The sequence below is a fragment of the Trematomus bernacchii genome, unplaced genomic scaffold, assembly GCF_902827165.1.
Source record: "Trematomus bernacchii unplaced genomic scaffold, fTreBer1.1, whole genome shotgun sequence".
Classification (NCBI taxonomy): Eukaryota; Metazoa; Chordata; class Actinopteri; order Perciformes; family Nototheniidae; genus Trematomus; species Trematomus bernacchii.
In genome coordinates, this window is record NW_022987584.1 from 1037406 (window position 1) to 1058095 (window position 20690).

Sequence of the window (20690 nt, forward strand, 5' to 3'; positions counted from 1 at the left end):
TCAAAGTAATCTTAAAAAATTAAACTTACTTTTTGTTTATACTGTTTATAAGTAGATGTTTAAATATGAAATGCTGTATTCATTAATGGTTGTATAATTCTACAAATATCTTTATATTTTAAGTTTTCAGAGTAATTGTTCCCTACAGAACATTTTGTGCTGTGATTTTATTGAACGTGTTTGATTGGAAAATGTTAGAAGAAAGCTGTAAAATAACAGTATTCTCCCCGTAGAACTTTAGGTTCTGTATTTATTTTGTGTTTGATCATAAAAATCTAATAAAGAAAATGTAAAAAACAGTTTTTCTCATCAGAACTTTATTTAACCTGTTACGCACGCCCCCCCCGGTACCGGGCGGATAAACGCGCCATTTGCAGGAAACAACGTCTAAGGAATCTTAATATTTAATAAACTATGAATGTTTTATATCCATGTAACGGGAAGAAACTCAGCTAACTGATCTTTTTAATTGTTTTTCTCCAAAAAAAAAACCCAATGCTAACACTCAGCCTCTGAATTAGCCACGAGCGAAAAAATGTATGTAACCTATCACTGCACCTAAACTCACAATAACTCCCTTATTACTTATCCTAGATGCACAGCCAACCCCTCGATTAGCATCTCCTGGAGACACTAAATCTGGGGGTGCCCACCTCAACACTCAGTGATAAACATTTGCGACGCTATAAACGAAAGCGTACATCATAACATGTGGAGCTAGGTAGCTAGAAACGCTAACATGGCTTACCTTGGTCAAAACTGGTCTTCAATGGCATTAAAACAATAAAAACGATGCTGCAGTTAATCCATAGGTTAATCCAATGTGTCTGTGTCCTCTTTGAAATTATTTCTGATAATCCATAAGCAATAAAACTGCTTTTTCGTTTCCAAATGCCAGAGCTAGAGCTAGGTCCACTCTGCTGCTAAATTACATGCGCGCAGCCCACACCTTTTCTCTTCACAACGTACGTGTGTGTGTGGGGGCCTCCCCCTTCGATTCTATTGGCTCTAACGGTCAGAAAGAGGTGTCAACCATCAAAATCGACCAAGGGGGGCCAGAGATATGGAAAAAAAAACATTTTCACCCAAATCACCTCAAAGGTGGGGTGGTTTTGGCTAAACAGCAGGAGAGGACTCTTTAAAGTAGAGACACTACATACTGATATACACCTGAACATCAGCAGGAGAGGACTCTTTAAAGTAGAGACACTACATACTGATATACACCTGAACATCAGCAGGAGAGGACTCTTTAAAGTAGAGACACTACATACTAATATACACCTGAACATCAGCAGGAGAGGACTCTTTAAAGGAGAGACACTACATACTGATATACACCTGAACATCAGCAGGAGAGGACTCTTTAAAGTAGAGACACTACATACTAATATACACCTGAACATCAGCAGGAGAGGACTCTTTAAAGGAGAGACACTACATACTGATATACACCTGAACATCAGCAGGAGAGGACTCTTTAAAGTAGAGACACTACATACTGATATACACCTGAACATCAGCAGGAGAGGACTCTTTAAAGTAGAGACACTACATACTAATATACACCTGAACATCAGCAGGAGAGGACTCTTTAAAGGAGAGACACTACATACTGATATACACCTGAACATCAGCAGGAGAGGACTCTTTAAAGTAGAGACACTACATACTGATATACACCTGAACATCAGCAGGAGAGGACTCTTTAAAGTAGAAACACTACATACTGATATACACCTGAACATCAGCAGGAGAGGACTCTTTAAAGTAGAGACACTACATACTGATATACACCTGAACAGCAGCAGGAGTGGACTCTTTAAAGTAGAGACACTACATACTGATATACACCTGAACAGCAGCAGGAGTGGACTCTTTAAAGTAGAGACACTACATACTGATATACACCTGAACATCAGCAGGAGAGGACTCTTTAAAGTAGAGACACTACATACTGATATACACCTGAACATCAGCAGGAGAGGACTCTTTAAAGTAGAGCCACTACATACTGATATACACCTGAACATCAACAGGAGAGGACTCTTTAAAGTAGAGACACTACATACTGATATACACTTGAACAGCAGCAGGAGTGGACTCTTTAAAGTAGAGACACTACATACTGATATACACTTGAACATCAACAGGAGAGGACTCTTTAAAGTAGAGACACTACATACTGATATACACCTGAACATCAGCAGGAGAGAACTCTTTAAAGTAGAGACACGACATACTGATATACACCTGAACATCAGCAGGAGAGGACTCTTTAAAGTAGAGACACTACATACTGATATACACCTGAACATCAGCAGGAGAGGACTCTTTAAAGTAGAGACACTACATACTGATATACACCTGAACATCAGCAGGAGAGGACTCTTTAAAGTAGAGACACTACATACTGATATACACCTGAACATCAGCAGGAGAGGACTCTTTAAAGTAGAGTCACTACATACTGATATACACCTGAACATCAGCAGGAGAGAACTCTTTAAAGTAGAGACACGACATACTGATATACACCTGAACATCAGCAGGAGAGGACTCTTTAAAGTAGAGACACTACATACTGATATACACCTGAACATCAGCAGGAGAGGACTCTTTAAAGTAGAGACACTACATACTGATATACATCTGAACATCAGCAGGAGAGGACTCTTTAAAGTAGAGACACTACATACTGATATACACCTGAACATCAGCAGGAGAGGACTCTTTAAAGTAGAGACACTACATACTGATATACACCTGAACATCAGCAGGAGAGGACTCTTTAAAGTAGAGACACTACATACTGATATACACCTGAACATCAGCAGGAGAGGACTCTTTAAAGTAGAAACACTACATACTGATATACACCTGAACATCAGCAGGAGAGGACTCTTTAAAGTAGAGACACTACATACTGATATACACCTGAACATCAGCAGGAGAGGACTCTTTAAAGTAGAGTCACTACATACTGATATACACCTGAACATCAGCAGGAGAGGACTCTTTAAAGTAGAGACACTACATACTGATATACACCTGAACATCAGCAGGAGAGGACTCTTTAAAGTAGAGACACTACATTCTGATATACCTGAACATCAGCAGGAGAGGACTCTTTAAAGTAGAGACACTACATACTGATATACACCTGAACATCAGCAGGAGAGGACTCTTTAAAGTAGAGACACTACATACTGATATACACCTGAACATCAGCAGGAGAGGACTCTTTAAAGTAGAGACACTACATACTGATATACATCTGAACATCAGCAGGAGAGGACTCTTTAAAGTAGAGACACTACATACTGATATACACCTGAACATCAGCAGGAGAGGACTCTTTAAAGTAGAGACACTACATACTGATATACACCTGAACATCAGCAGGAGAGGACTCTTTAAAGTAGAGACACTACATACTGATATACACCTGAACATCAGCAGGAGAGGACTCTTTAAAGTAGAGACACTACATACTGATATACATCTGAACATCAGCAGGAGAGGACTCTTTAAAGTAGAGACACTACATACTGATATACACCTGAACATCAGCAGGAGAGGACTCTTTAAAGTAGAGACACGACATACTGATATACACCTGAACATCAGCAGGAGAGGACTCTTTAAAGTAGAGACACTACATACTGATATACACCTGAACATCAGCAGGAGAGGACTCTTTAAAGTAGAGACACTACATACTGATATACACCTGAACATCAGCAGGAGAGAACTCTTTAAAGTAGAGACACGACATACTGATATACACCTGAACATCAGCAGGAGAGGACTGTTTAAAGTAGAGACTCTACATACTGATATACACCTGAACATCAGCAGGAGAGGACTCTTTAAAGTAGAGACACTACATACTGATATACACCTGAACATCAGCAGGAGAGGACTCTTTAAAGTAGAGACACTACATACTGATATACACCTGAACATCAGCAGAAGAGAACTCTTTAAAGTAGAGACACGACATACTGATATACACCTGAACATCAGCAGGAGAGGACTCTTTAAAGTAGAGACACTACATACTGATATACACCTGAACATCAGCAGGAGAGGACTCTTTAAAGTAGAGTCACTACATACTGATATACACCTGAACATCAGCAGGAGAGGACTCTTTAAAGTAGAGACACTACATACTGATATACACCTGAACATCAGCAGGAGAGGACTCTTTAAAGTAGAGACACTACATTCTGATATACCTGAACATCAGCAGGAGAGGACTCTTTAAAGTAGAGACACTACATACTGATATACACCTGAACATCAGCAGGAGAGGACTCTTTAAAGTAGAGACACTACATACTGATATACACCTGAACATCAGCAGGAGAGGACTCTTTAAAGTAGAGACACTACATACTGATATACACCTGAACATCAGCAGGAGAGGACTCTTTAAAGTAGAGACACTACATACTGATATACACCTGAACATCAGCAGGAGAGGACTCTTTAAAGTAGAGACACTACATACTGATATACACCTGAACATCAGCAGGAGTGGACTCTTTAAAGTAGAGACACTACATACTGATATACACCTGAACATCAGCAGGAGAGGACTCTTTAAAGTAGAGACACTACATACTGATATACACCTGAACATCAGCAGGAGAGGACTCTTTAAAGTAGAGACACTACATACTGATATACACCTGAACATCAGCAGGAGAGGACTCTTTAAAGTAGAGACACTACATACTGATATACACCTGAACATCAGCAGGAGAGGACTCTTTAAAGTAGAGACACTACATACTGATATACACCTGAACAGCAGCAGGAGAGGACTCTTTAAAGTAGAGACACTACATACTGATATACACCTGAACATCAGCAGGAGAGAACTCTTTAAAGTAGAGACACTACATACTGATATACACTTGAACATCAACAGGAGAGGACTCTTTAAAGTAGAGACACTACATACTGATATACACCTGGACATCAGCAGGAGAGGACTCTTTAAAGTAGAGACACTACGTACTGGTATACACCTGAAGATCAGCAGGAGAGGACTCTTTAAAGTAGAGACACTACATACTGATATACACCTGAACATCAGCAGGAGAGGACTCTTTAAAGTAGAGACACTACGTACTGGTATACACCTGAAGATCAGCAGGAGAGGACTCTTTAAAGTAGAGACACTACATACTGATATACACCTGAACATCAGCAGGAGAGGACTCTTTAAAGTAGAGACACTACGTACTGGTATACACCTGAAGATCAGCAGGAGAGGACTCTTTAAAGTAGAGACACTACATACTGATATACACCTGGACATCAGCAGGAGAGGACTCTTTAAAGTAGAGACACTACATACTGATATACACCTGAACATCAGCAGGAGAGGACTCTTTAAAGTAGAGACACTACGTACTGGTATACACCTGAAGATCAGCAGGAGAGGACTCTTTAAAGTAGAGACACTACATACTGATATACACCTGAACATCAGCAGGAGAGGACTCTTTAAAGTAGAGACACTACATACTGATATACACCTGAACATCAGCAGGAGAGGACTCTTTAAAGTAGAGACACAACATACTGATATACACCTGAACATCAGCAGGAGAGGACTCTTTAAAGTAGAGACACTACATACTGATATACACCTGAACATCAGCAGGAGAGGACTCTTTAAAGTAGAGACACAACATACTGATATACACCTGAACATCAGCAGGAGAGGACTCTTTAAAGTAGAGACACTACATACTGATATACACCTGAACAGCTGCAGGAGAGGACTCTTTAAAGTAGAGACACTACATACTGATATACACCTGAACATCAGCAGGAGAGGACTCTTTAAAGTAGAGACACTACATACTGATATACACCTGAACATCAGCAGGAGAGGACTCTTTAAAGTAGAGACACTACATACTGATATACACCTGAACATCAGCAGGAGAGGACTCTTTAAAGTAGAGACACTACATACTGATATACACCTGAACATCAGCAGGAGAGGACTCTTTAAAGTAGAGACACTACATACTGATATACACCTGAACATCAGCAGGAGAGAACTCTTTAAAGTAGAGACACTACATACTGATATACACCTGAACATCAGCAGGAGAGGACTCTTTAAAGTAGAGACACTACATACTGATATACACCTGAACATCAGCAGGAGAGGACTCTTTAAAGTAGAGACACTACATACTGATATACACCTGAACATCAGCAGGAGAGGACTCTACATCCATGTGTGATACTCCAACCTAAATGAGCACAGAAAATACATAGTAACAACATTTGACTTGGACGAGCCCCCATGTCACGCCCTGGCTCAAGGACGGACAACAGAAGGAGACCACACATGATTCATCCAATTAAAGTATATTTATTTAAAGAAACTAAGTTAACTATGAAGTCAGTTAATCAGTCATGTGTATAGTGTGTGGGTGTGTGAACATGTATCTGTATACAAACAGAGGGTGGTGAAAACGGCACAGAACATCACCAGGACGGAGCTGCCATCCATGGAGGACCTTTACTCCCAGCGGCTCAGGAAGAAAGCCCTCAGGATTATAAAAGACCACCATCACCCCAGCCACAAACTGTTCCGTCTGCTGCCGTCTGGCATCCGGACTAAAACCACCAGACTCAGAGACAGTTTCATCCCACAGGCCAGAAGACTGTTAAACACCTGAACTGCTGAAACAACATCCATAACATTCATCTGGCTGCTACTTAGAAATGATGTATCTAATATATCATTCCAATAACTTGCATATAGACTCTTATTGCACTATTTCACTTTTTAAAACTATTTTTCTTTTTGTATTTACTATTTACTTGCACTATATTTTTCTGTTTTTCTGTGTTATTGTGTTGCTCTGTTGGAGGAGCCTGTGACCTAAGATTTTCATCAGCATAACTACACTGTAGCTATGGTCGTATGACAAAATAAAGAACCTTGAACCTTGAACCAAGGTCCAGTAGAGCCAAGCGACCCAAGAGGAGAGAGAGGCCGTTTCTCTGCGTTAGTATATGTTGGTAGTGCGTGAGGCCATATGTACAGATATGTACATGGGACATGAAAACAGTGCATCTCATATTGACATAAATAAACCTCGCTAACCGAGTTTTCCAAATCACTCTAAAAATAAGCCGTTGTGATACACGTGTAGACAACATCTGCAGAATCATAAATGATCATTACATTGGGGTCATTAAACCATTATTTCGCTAAGATAAAAAACATTAAAGTTTTGGATTTTAGTGTAATTCACAAATGTTCCACCAGATGGTGCCACACACACCCAGGGGGAAAAGATGATATATTAACCCAGTAATAAGTGGGCAAAATATGGGTACATTAGTGTTTAAAGTCGGGGGAACTGTTTTAATTCAGGACCAGGGTGAAAAGATAACACATTTACCCAGGAATAAGTGTCTGAATCATGGGTATATTAGTGTTTAAAGCCGTGGGAAATGTTTTAATTCAACAGGAGAGGGTAATTCAATTGTTACCCAGGGAACAGGGCTGCAAACATGGCTACATGAGTGTTACAATGCTGTCAAACTGTTTTAATTCAGTCACAATTGTCGTTTTTAGACGGTGTACATTGGACTCAATAAACATACAGAGTTATGGACATAAATGTGTCAGTATAGACGGGATAATGTACATATTAATAATATTTAATTAGTTAAATGTACAATGAGCTAAAAACAGCAGAATCACTGCTGTTAGCAGGGTCTCAGAGACCCAGAGACCCAGAGACCCAGGGTACAGCACCTCACTGTCTTACCCAGAAAACAGGGCTCTGATCAGGGCTAAAGTAATGTTATAAACTGGTGAATCTGTTTAAATGCAGGAGACCTCCAGCAGCAGTCCCTAACAGTGGGACTCTGTTTATTTCACACCTCCAGGGCGGAGACCGGGAAAACCACCTCTCTTTGCCCGCTCACAGAGCCCCGAAGGACGGACTAATGACCACCAGCATGTCCCCCTAACAGTGGCACCTCCATAACATTGCACACCGTGAGTCCCCGGGCCCCCGCAGTTAAGCACTCCCCCACGGACTAAACCCAGATATTCACACCCTCCAGAACCTCGTGCCCCTGGTAAGACTAACAAGGGGTGGATTTTGTGGTGGTCTACCGTCCGCCCTTAAGCATCCAACTGCGGACTCCTGACACTCAGACACTTTTCATATTTTTAGGTTACCAAGGGCACGCTTGTCTGGCAGTTATGCACATGGGGTTTTGTCCAAGGCAGTGTGCTTAAGTCAGGGGGCCCGGGGACTCAAGGTGCGCATGGCAGGCCGCCTATGAGCGGCCAAAATGTTTTAATTAACTCGTTATTGTCGTTTTTAGACTGTGTACATTGGACGACATAAACATCCGGAGTTATGGACATAAACGTGTCAGTATAGACAGAACAATGTACATATTAATCATATTTAATTTATTAAATGTACAATAAACTAAAAACAGCAGAATCACTGCTTTAAGCAGCTTATCACACTTCCAGGCAGACATACACACACCCAGGGGGGGAAGAGAACACATTGACCCAGGAATAAGTGTCTGAATCATGGGCACATTAGTGTTTAAAGTCGGGTGAACTGTTTTAATTCAGGACCAGGGTGAAAAGATAACACATTGACCCCGCTAAAGTGTTCAGAACATGGGTATATTAGTGCTCAAACTCGATTAAACTGTTTTAATTGCGGAGGTTTTACGTTTTGGTTCACTCGTCTCACACACCCAGAGTGTTAACAACATTTTTTACAAATGTTATAAATTAGTCTAGAGATCCATCTATTGTAATTTGAGTGTATTACACGTCTGTCCATGGAACGTGAGTTTTGCGCCATTTGAGTGGAGTAAACTGATATGCAGCTGGAGTAACATGTACATTGAGACGCATTGGGACATATCATCGTCACTTTCAATGTTAACCTTGTACATAGGAGGCACAGTATGCTTACTCAATGTCCAGTCTACCTGCTGCAGAGCCACTATTTCAAGTATACTACGTCATCGAGTGGCGCCGAATGCTGGACACTTAACATGCATTTAAACAGTCCTTCGGCGCCACTCGATGACGTAGTATACTTGAAATAGTGGCTCTGCAGCAGGTATACTTCACATTGAGAAACGGAGAGGGACTGGCCGTTTCTCAATGTCGAGTAAAGCTGCTGCACTTTAAGGTGAGAGCAGCTGGTTGTAAACTGGAGTCTAATGAAGAGAGAGGATTTAACAGAATATCAGTTTTAATAAGCGACTCTTACTTTGAGTTTGCTCCCCACGGCGGGCGTGTTCTGGATCTCCCACATGGCTTCAGTGAAGCCTTTGATCCGGACGCCGCTGCCGAACTTCAGCTTGTTCCCGACGTACGGCACGATGTTCTCCGGAGGGATCGTTCTTCTGAGGACGGATATTACACTTTGAAGTCATCATGTCTTTGCTGTCAGGATTAGTGTGTGTGTGTGTGTGTGTGTGTGTGTGTGTGTGTGTGTGTGTGTGTGTGTGTGTGTGTGTGTGTGTGTGTGTGTGTGTGTGTGTGTGTGTGTGTGTACGTACATCTGATGCTCCCCGAAGAAGTAGACTGGGATTCTCTTATTTCTTCCACCGCCGACAAACGGACACACCTGAACACACAGAATATCACGTTAGCTAGGAATACACATCTGTACGTAGTTATGTTGTGTGTGTGTGTGTGTGTGTGTGTGTGTGTGTGTGTGTGTGTGTGTGTGTGTGTGTGTGTGTGTGTGTGTGTGTGTGTGTGTGTGTGTGTGTGTGTGTGTGTGTGTGTGTGTTGTGTGTGTGTGTGTGTGTGTGTGTGTGTGTGTGTGTGTGTGTGTGTGTGTGTGTGTGTGTGTGTACCCTGGCAGGCCAGTGGGGGAACCCCTTCATCTTGGCGAACACCAGGTCTCCCTGTTTGAACTGGTCACCGTGTTCCCCCGGCATCGTGATAACTCTCACCTTAATGACAGAGAAACAGCCTGAAAGAAAACAGAAATATATTGAGATGACTTAATAACCATCATGTAATCAAGGGCCGTCTGAAAGACACATTTACTCATTCATTATATATATGTATATATACCAGTTTTAGTTTCACATGATGTGTAACTCTTCTCTTATCTTATTAAAAGTACATATTTATATCTGGTATGTAATTAAGGAGTAGTATAAAGTGACATCAAATGAAAATACTTAAGCTAATGCAACTACCTGCAATCTGTATTTGAGTAAATGTACTTTATTTACTTTCAGACCATGAAACACTGTTTATTGTTGTACCGTTAACTGTTGACAGTTGTTATCTGAAATGTATAAACCACATTCAAGTTTAAACAGGTCGTTTATTTCAATGTATAAGCATCAAAAACCTATTCCATTCAGTGTTTAGAAAGGGTGAAGTGTAAACTGTGACATACACTGAGTAGTTTCTGTGTAGAGTATCATATATTTTGCATTCATTTAGTAGCATTTATACATATATTACTGTTAATGCAAATGTGAGATATAATCCAGACAAACAAAGAGTATTAAAAGAACAATATGTATCTCTGATATGTAGCTAAGGAGTATAAAGTGACCTTAAAATATAGTTTCCAACCATAGGAAACGGTTCATTGTAAGGCTTTACCTGTTGCTAGATGTTATCTGAAAGGTATAAACCACATTCAAAGAGAGAACAGGTCGTTTCCTTCCATCAGAAACGTTTTTTAACCCGTTTTTAAGTATGTTTTGTTTCATTTCCAGCTCGTCTTTGTTTACAAATACAGACTGCTAGCTCTGAAGCTAACTTTAGCATGTGGCTAAACCCTGAGCTGTAGCTGGACCCTAACTCTCTGTGGTTCATATCTATCTTAATGCAAGTTTACCGGGACATTAGAAGGTTTACATACCGTAAGAAACCCAGGGGTTATGGTGTGAATCCGGAGATAAAGTCTCTGCTTTCTCTCGTTTCTAAGCTACGATCCTTCTCCTTCTTCTGTCGCCATGGTGACCGGGTACATCGTGTTGCGTGACAAACAGCGCTTTCCCGCTGGCAGTTGGACTGTACCATTGTGTGGGGAGACTGGACTATACCAACTCGGGGTAAATCTGTTCGAAAATGTAAAATAAAACGAATTTTGGACAAAGACAAATATAAAGACAATTATTATCTTTCAAGGAAACGTGTTAAGATATTTTTAATTACCCTTAATGTAGATGTTATGCCAAATTATTCTTTACAGCCTTTAAGAGGATAGTGTGCTGGACTTCGAATCAGAGGGTAGCAAGTTCGAGTCCCACTGCAGTCAGCATGTCGTTGTGTCCCTGAGACACTTCTCCTCAAAGTGCTCCTGTGGGGGTTGTCCACAGTACTGAATGTATGTAAGTCGCTTTGGATAAAAGCGTCTAACAAATGACATGTAATAATAATTAAGAGGCACATATTTAACTTTCTACTACACTATATTTAGTTGTGTAGTGCCGAGAGAAGGGAGTCGGAGGCGGTGCATCGAAGGTGCAAAGTTGGTTTTATTCAGCAGCAGAAAACCACATGTTGCCGGCTTGAAGCCCGGGAAGCAAAGAGGAAGAAGCAAGGAGGGCACACAATAAGTACAGTCAACAACATATATGTCCGTGCAGAAACAATACCCCCAACCTGTAGTTCCATGAGTGAATTATGATAAACAGTGATAAACAGCGATCACTACAGTTGATAGATTTCATATTCAAACTATACACACAATATTAAAGCTATGTTCACATTGATTAATCGATTTCTGAGTAATTATATTATATTATAATATTTATGATTCAGGGATGGGCTATTCTATTGAACGAGTACTTTTACTTTTAGTACTGTAAGTACTTTGGTGCTTTCACTGTTTAATACACAACTTTTATTGACTGACATATTTCTTGTTACGTACTGGTACCGACAAGTTAAAATAAATACAGAATGAAACGATGTACAAGTGTGTTTCTTCAGGAATAGAGTATACAATGGGCAGAATTGACAAACCCATGCATTGTATTTGAAGAGATATGATATGACAAAGTTGTAAATATTTACATGTTTATTACAAAAGCATGTTTCTCAAACCCAGCAGACAGAACATAGAGCTGGTTGTTATGGTGTTTTTTAATACAATACCTGCTTTTTAGTACTGATACCAAAAGAAAAGCAAAGAAAAATGTGTTTTATTTAACAAAGAATATGTAAGTTTTCTAAATACACAAAGAGATGTTGGTGTAAATCAGGATCGATCTGATCAGAGTAAATACATTACAAGTCTGACAGGGAATTTATAAAAGCTTTTTACAGTCCAACACTTCATATGTGTGATCATGTGTTCTTATATATCAGTTCATCAACAGTCAGTTCGTCCAGTTTTTTAATCACTTCCACTATCTCTATCTTCTTCTTCTTCCTCCTCCTCCTCCTCCTCCTCCTCCTTCCTCCACGAGTCCGGCGAAGAAGTCGTTTTCTCCGTGATCAGCTGATCGTGGGCGCTGCTCACCAGGAAACGGGAGTCCCAGGATTTTGTTGATTTCCTTGACGGGTTCTCTGACATGTTGCCCGATGCACCCGATGACCCGGTTGGGAAAGAGGTTCACGGCTCTGATGGAGGAAGGAGAGACATTTATATATAAGCATTCAATAAGGGTGAGGAATCAGGCTTATTGGTACAAGAGTGGATTGTCTCAGAACTAAAGGGTTGTTGGACTATACATTCATGAAGAAACCCATTCAGGCCACAATAACATCATATTGGACCATTTAAAGAGCATTTTGGTCCAAGTTATAGCATCAAGAAACCAGTTCATGATCCAAGAGTCATTCAGTTCTACCATTCAAAAAGTAGTTTGGACTACTTGAAGATGCGTAACCATCTCAAGCCATGATGACATCAGCTCAGACCATTACAAGCTGATTATTTGTATCATTTTAGAAAAGAAAGAAACCAGTATATGGAACCAAGATCATGTCTGACCATTACAACCAATTCTTCAGATTACAGCAGCATTGTTAAAAGAATACCTTGTACCACACAAACGCCCATTGGACTACGAAAAGACCATCATGGATCTGGAACACTGGAAGAAGTGTAACGACTGTGTCATTTAATCAAAATACTTTTTTTAATTGGTCTAATTAAAGGTGGGGTAGGTAACTTTGGAGAAACCAGCTCGAGTGCGCTAGAATGTGAAAATACACAGCCGGAAAAACTCTGCCACTTCCTCACAGAGCCCCTCCTCCAACACACACGAACGCGCACATGACCAATGAGGGCACCAGATAAGTTTGTGCACAGATGGAAGGCTGACAGGCAAGTGGCGATTCTTTGTGGTGTCGGTTTGACTAGTGAAAAGTTTAAATAGTTGCAAATGTTATATTGGTTTCACATGAGGTATTTGTATGTGGCTATGGGTTAGCAAGTTTAGCCACGTGTTAGCTAGTTTTTAAGCAGTTTAACCAGGTCATCTTCATAAATGTATCATGCATGGGGCGCACTGACTAGTGGAAAGGTTGAGTTGTTGCGAACGTCATTTATTTATGTGTATATATATATATACCTGTTGACGAGCAAACCGTGCCAGTCTGCTCTGTGCCTGGGTGTGGTCTGATCAAGGCCCGGGCTGGTGTGCTCCGACACACACACACACACACACACACACACACACACACACACACACACACACACACACACACACACACACACACACACACACACACACACACACACACACACACACACACACACACACACACACACACACACACACACACACACACACACACACACACACACACACACACACACACACACACACACACACACACTGGTGACTGAAATGCATATAACTGAGTGGCATGGGCCTTTGGAGTAAAAAGGAGAGAGTGTTTAATTCAAGCTTGTTTATGAACAGGGGCTGGGGCCGTCGGGGGCTAAACAGAGCACATAGTACAACGCTAACTTCATCAGCATCGCATGTCTTCATTCAAAAAATGCATTTAAAATACGTGCTCCGCTCATAAAAAACACTGCAGCATATTAAATACACTAACAGCCAGACCCCAGCCAGCGTTAGAGCAACACACTCTCACTCCATCAACGTCCAGGAGCGACGCTTGGTCAGGGTCCATTGATAGGTTTTAGTGTACAATGCTTTTGTCACGTTCTCCCCTTCAATTCTGAGAAACAAGTCGTTCTCTATGAGTTTTGGATGGCCGAAGACACTACATTACCCACAATCCTTGTTTCTCAGAATCGAAGGGGAACACGTGACAAAAGCATTGCACACTAAAACCTATCAATGTGGTTTAATTAACAAGATAATCTGGTGTTTCTGAGTTGATGAGTAGTGGAGATATCTCTGTCAAATCAATCCACAGTAAGGGGAATACTTACTTCCGGGTGTACAATTCTCCGTTATCCAATGGGAATGGACGCTCACATTGCCTTTAACAGCCTCCGACACAAACGAATGCCGTGCTTCCATGAGCGTCAAATCCCGCCGCCGATGGGAATACATTGCAATCAGTTGAAAGCTATTTGCGTCCCTTTATGAAGCTGAAGGAGCCTCGGAGCGTCCCAACTGCACGCCTCTGGACCCTGACCAAGCGTCGCTCCTGGACGCTCAGGACCCTGACCAAGCGTCGCTCCTGGACGCCTCAGGACACTGACCAAGCGTCGCTCCTGGACGCTCAGGACCCTGACCAAGCGTCGCTCCTGGACGCTTAGGACCCTGACCAAGCCTCGCTCCTGGACGCTTAGGACCCTGACCAAGCGTCGCTCCTGGACGCTCAGGACCCTGACCAAGCGTCGCTCCTGGACGCTCAGGACCCTGACCAAGCGTCGCTCCTGGACGCCTCTGGACCCTGACCAAGCGTCGCTCCTGGACGCTCAGGACCCTGACCAAGCGTCGCTCCTGGACGCTCAGGACCCTGACCAAGCGTCGCTCCTGGACGCTCAGGACCCTGACCAAGCGTCGCTCCTGGACGCTCAGGACCCTGACCAAGCGTCGCTCCTGGACGCTCAGGGAGTGAGAGTGTGTTGGTTAGAGATGTTTATACTTTTGGCGAGCTGTTATTAAAGCTCCGGGAGCGCTATAGTTATGTGGCTGAAGGTGTATCTCTGCTCTGCAGCAACCCGCACTCGGACCACGCCGCTCCGGAGAGTGGGCTGTAAACAGTGGGGACGGGGGGAAACAAACAACCCGCTGCCCGTCTTGTTAACCATGCTTTGAGGGTGTGTGCTTTATGCTGGGTTAACATCGTTTAAATACACCTTATTTATGTATTTCCTTTGTGTTTACTGGTTTGCTGTTTCCGCTGAAGGTCACCATTTATGCTGATTTGGTAAGTTCCAAAATGAACTGTATGTAGTTTTCATGTACGTTTAAAAAGGAATGACAAACCCAAAATGGAGACTTACTCTACTCTAATCTCAAGTGATAATATATCTAGGCAATCATTTGCTCTGTCATTCCAGGCATGTCACTATTGTAAGAGAGACGTTTGCTTTCAGTGTATCACTATTACTAATAGTTGTTTATGTTCTTGTTTGTTCTAGTTCCTTTGGGGCTGCCTGACATGACCGTGAAAACGCCAGCCAAGTTGAGAATTCTTGTGAATCCCGATGACTCCAGGAAGCTAGTTCTGCCTAATGGCATCCCAGAGACAATGGAGCAGCTTACTGATGAAGTCAGGAAAGTGTGTGGAGGTTTGAGAATGCAATATCAAGACAGAGACGTTGGAGATGCACTAGTCAACCTGACATCCACTGCTGACCTTGAAGATTTGACAACTATCAAGGTCATCCCAATGCCTGATGATGGTGTCCAAGAATACATCTTTACCGCCGTTGAAGAAGCAGTGTCTGCTCAATCAGACGATACTGACATCTTGTCCACACCCTCCAGCTCAGGCTCTACAAGAACTCGTATCTGGTTGAAATGATTGAACTGACACAAAAGGCCGACCTTGTTCAAAGATTGCAATGCTAGTGATTGAACTGCATTTGTCGTTGCTTAATTGTTGTGGCCTCTGTATGTTTCATTTGAAGATAAAACAGAATGTGACTTCACAGATTCTGGTAATGCTACTTGAACCCTTCTTAATGTCCAAAGATATCTTGTTTTTTAACCAACTGCTTTTTGACCAACTGCAGCAAATAGATTTCTTTTGTTAGCGCTTTTACAGGTGCTCAAAGTCGCTTTAAAGAGATAGTGAAAAGAAAAGTCATTTATTGCTTTTATTTAAATGTTGGTAATTTGACTGTTTATAAGGTCAATATAGCTAAAACTCCTGGCAGTCTAATCTTAAAGGTCCCATGAAAATTCAGTCTCTGCCGGGTCCATGTTTTATGGCCAGATAATTCTGTTAGGGCTGGGTCAAAAGTTCAGGACCTACTATGGCAGAGACCAGATGGATTCAGTCTTTTAACAAAGTTTACAAAATGAAGGTGGATCTAGTTCTCGCTGGTGGCGGCGGCAGGACTCAGGCTGGCTCGAGCAGACACTGGGAAAACAGAGGAAAAAACAAGGTTTACTCTTCAACAAAAACAGCAAGAGAAAATCACACTAAACGAGATACTACGACGTCCAGCTCTACCGAGTGAGACGGAGTGATCTGGCACTGGAGTGTGAACATGACCAGGGTTCTATTTCATACTTACTGACCGCCAGAGGCGGTGCTTTAGCACTGGATAGCTTCTGTCTCGCGCATGCGTAGGTCGAATATTTATATCAACAAAGTCACGTGTGACCTCGTATGACCCCGGAAGGTATAAGTTCCGGTGTTGTCAACGAGTTCAGTTCTTTTTCATCTTCTCGCTGTGCAGGTTACTACTTTATGAGTAGAAGCCAAGCTAGCTTATTGAAAATTCTAGCTCATCGCCTGTAGCCTTGCGATCGTCTCGATCGGAGCTGCGGGCTAGAAACGCTCGCCCTCCAAAGGCTGCGACGAGCTGTCCGCCCTCCCAAGGGAGGGGACCGCGGTGTTCACCGCTCGGACCCCAGGAGCTCCGGACCGGTAAAGAGCAGACGCTCCTGCACACAGCCGGTGAGATCGCTACCAATTATTGCTGATTGTGCTATATCCTATATACTCTCAAACTAAGGAGATAATTGTGTACAAATTAACCGAGGGCTCTCGCTAATTTGTTACTGTTACCTGTACTATCATCCAGTTAGCTGAGTGCTCCCGCTGGAAGCTAACTTTCTACTGCGCTAGTGAAGAGAGCGTCTCCGCCCTCCTGCTCACTACATACTTTGGTTCTTTACCTGTACTATCATCCAGTTAGCTGAGTACTCTCGCTCAAAGCTAACTTGCTACAGTGCTAGTGAGGGAGTGTCTTCGCTCCCCTCTCACGGCGCACAATTGGTTATTTTATTTAATCGTTTATTTGACAGGGACAATGCATTGTAATGAACACTTAAAACATTTAAATGTGTCAAGCGTAACAGTGCCAGATTTAGCTTTGAGCTATTTTCCATTCCCTCACATAAAACATTTAAGGAAATTACTTTTTACAAACAGGGTTAAAAAACAAAATACATGATATGCAAAGAGTGGCAACAACATATAAAGTGTTCCATCCTCCAGTTAGCTGAGTGCTCTCGCTCAAAGCTAACTTGCTACAGCGCTAGTGAAGAGAGTGAATCCGCTCCCCTCTCCCTGCACACAGTTGGTTTAATGCCCGTTCCATCCTTCAGTTAGCAGAGTGCTCTCGCTTAGGCTAACTCGCTACGGCGCTAGTGGAGAGAGTATTCCCGCTCTCCTCTCACGGCATAAACCCATTAACTGACTTCATTTTTTCTCACCCCAGTTAGCAGAGTGCTCACGCTCAAGCTAACTACTATTGTGCTCACTCCCCTCCACTGCATATTTGTTTCCTGGCCCAGTTATTTACAGTCAGCTGAGTGCTCTAGCTATCGCTAGGTCTAACGGCTCTAACACCTGTATGGCTCCTCTTTAACCAGAGGATGGCCATGACCTTTGCCCCTCTTGTCTTGGCCTCGAGCATCTGAGGGAGGGCCTTTCGGAGGACCCGTGCATGAATTGCACCATCATGCCTCGTGCGGTAAGAGCTGCTAGACTAGCCGAGGTTGAACTACTGACTGAGGGTGGCCTTCCCCCCGCACAGTCGACTCCAGTCCAACCTACCCATCCTAGGCGTTGGGCCGCAGAGGCTGCGGGTGCACCGCCCAAGAAGAGGACTAAGCCTGATAGGCTGTCCTCCAGGGTGGACCTACTCACTACTGAGCTAGCCCAGATGAAGTCACTCCTCTTGGCTCTCCATTCTGGTGGCCGTACAGAGCACGCCGCTGCACCCGATCCACCCGTGGCTGAGCTGGTTCTAGAGGACGATGTGTTCTCGATGGCAGCTTCAGCCACTCAATTTAATGAGTATGACGGGGAGAGCCCATCCCATGCTTCTGGGCCTGGCTCCTGTACCTCAGCTCATGGTCCCTCGGAGGAGGCAGATGACGGCTCCATGGGTACCGTCATTCGCATGGCACTGGCTCACCAGTAGCTAGATGCGCAGCAGCCCGGAACAGCGCCTGCCAGTGCGTTCTTTAGGCGCACTCCGGCACCCGCCACCCGCACTGTTCCTCCCTCTTGTGAGTATCTGAGGGAGTTACATGCATGCTGGAGGGACACTAAGGCTCTTTACAGTCTTACGTCCGATGGCCGAGCCTTGGTAGCCATGCAGGATGCGGCAAGAGTTGGCCTTGACCACACGCCGGCTGTTGAGCCTACCATTGCTTCCCTCATAGTTTCCCCTGACGAAGCTCTGAGGTCGGAGGCCAGGTGCCCTCGACTCCAATGTCGGGTCACTGAGGTTTGTGGATGCGCCGGTGAAGATGGCCGCATCGTCTTTGTGCTCCTCTCCAACTTTGCCCATTTTCGTATTTTGTACATATTTTTTTTACTTTTGCCGTTTTACTTTTAACATGGTTCGCAACATGCTAGCCGACCGCACCTACTCTGCCATACAATATAGCAGAGAGGAACTTTTCCAATTGCGAAACTTCGTGGACAATAATAACCCTCAGACAAACAATGGAGATTCACCATGGCTACCTGTTGCTGTTCTACCTGAGAGACGCAAGAAGAGGACAAAGCGGGGATGCCGGGCCGGGTTGCTGGTCAGACTGAGGAAACGAGAGAATCGACCCCCTCTTCCGAGTATTCTTCTGGCTAATGTTCAATCCATTGAAAATAAGCTAGATGAACTCAGAAGCCGGATTGCTTTTCAACGGGACATTAAGAACTGTAACGTGTTAATTCTCACTGAGACTTGGCTCAACCCCGCTATCCCGGACTCCGCCATTGCCCCTGATGGATTCTCTATTTTTCGTCAGGACCGGACTGCAAACTCGGGGAAAAGTAAGGGAGGCGGTGTGTGTGTAATGACTAACAACAACTGGTGCTCAAATGTGAAGATTATTTCATCGGACTGTTCCGCACAGCTAGAGCACCTCATGATCTCATGTTGGGCCTTCCATCTGCCGAGGGAATTCACATCTGTTGTGATAACAGCAGTGTATATCCCGCCGCAGCCACTCGCCGACAACAACACGGCACTCGATCAGCTGTTTGGGATTATTGACAAAACCGAGACTTCACGGCCAGATGCGGCGTTCGTTGTGGCCGGAGATTTCAACACCGCCAACATGAAGAAGGTTTTGCCAAAATATTACCAACACATCAACTTCCCGACGCGCGGGGGAAACATACTGGACCATGTTTATTCCCCTTTCCGGAATGGATACAAGGCTCTCCCTCGCCCTCCCTTCGGCAAATCAGACCATATCTCACTACTGTTGTTGCCTGCGTACAAGCAGAAACTTAAAAGGGACAGACCGATAACAAAGAACAGTACAACGATGGAGCGAGGAGTCAGATTCAGCACTGCAGGATTGCTTTGCATCCACGGATTGGTGTGTGTTTGAGGACAATAACATCAACACACACACGGACACTGTCATCTGCTACATTGGGAAATGCATCGATGACGTGGTACCGAAGGTTTCTGTACGGACATTCCCAAATCAAAAGCCCTGGGTAAACGGTGAGGTGCGCGGCAAGCTGAAAGCGCGCACTCTCGCGCACACAGCGGGAGATTTGGAGGAGTACAGGAAGTCTAGGTATGATCTCCGGAGAGCAATTAAAAATGCAAAGAGACAGTACAAAGACAAGGTGGAATCTGACTTCAAAGGCTGTAACACTAGGAATATGTGGGCGGGACTAAGGACAATGACTGACTACAAAGGAGCAGCGGGGGGTGCTGCGGGAGTGTCTGCGTGCGCATCTCTCCCAGATGAGCTAAACAGTTTTTTTGCACGCTTTGAGAGCAGCCGGGCTGTGGAGGTACAGAGGGACCAGGAGCTACACTGCCCTTTTGTTTTAAATAGGGCAGATGTGTGTAAATCCTTTAAAAGGGTTAACCCACACAAGGCTCCTGGACCTGATGGCATCCCTGGCCGTGTTCTCAGGGTGTGTGCAGTTCAGCTGGCAGAGGTGTTCACAGACATCTTCAACAGGTCCCTGCTGCAGTCTGTAGTCCCCACATGTCTTAAACACTCCACCATCATTCCTGTCCCCAAAAAGACAATAATCACCTGCCCCAACGACTAACGCCCAGTAGCACTCA

General features: G+C 43.5%; 1 long non-coding RNA gene and 1 pseudogene across 1 annotated transcript; both read right to left on the bottom strand.

Annotated features, from left to right (window-relative positions):
* LOC117480800 overlaps positions 1–20690 on the bottom strand; it is a 67321-nt pseudogene that overhangs the window by 5382 nt on the left and 41249 nt on the right.
* On the bottom strand, positions 9619–11025 carry LOC117480829. The gene is made up of 3 exons (XR_004555686.1): positions 10938–11025; positions 9907–10025; positions 9619–9671 (listed from the first exon to the last, which is right to left on the bottom strand). It is a non-coding gene; the product is annotated as an uncharacterized LOC117480829 (long non-coding RNA).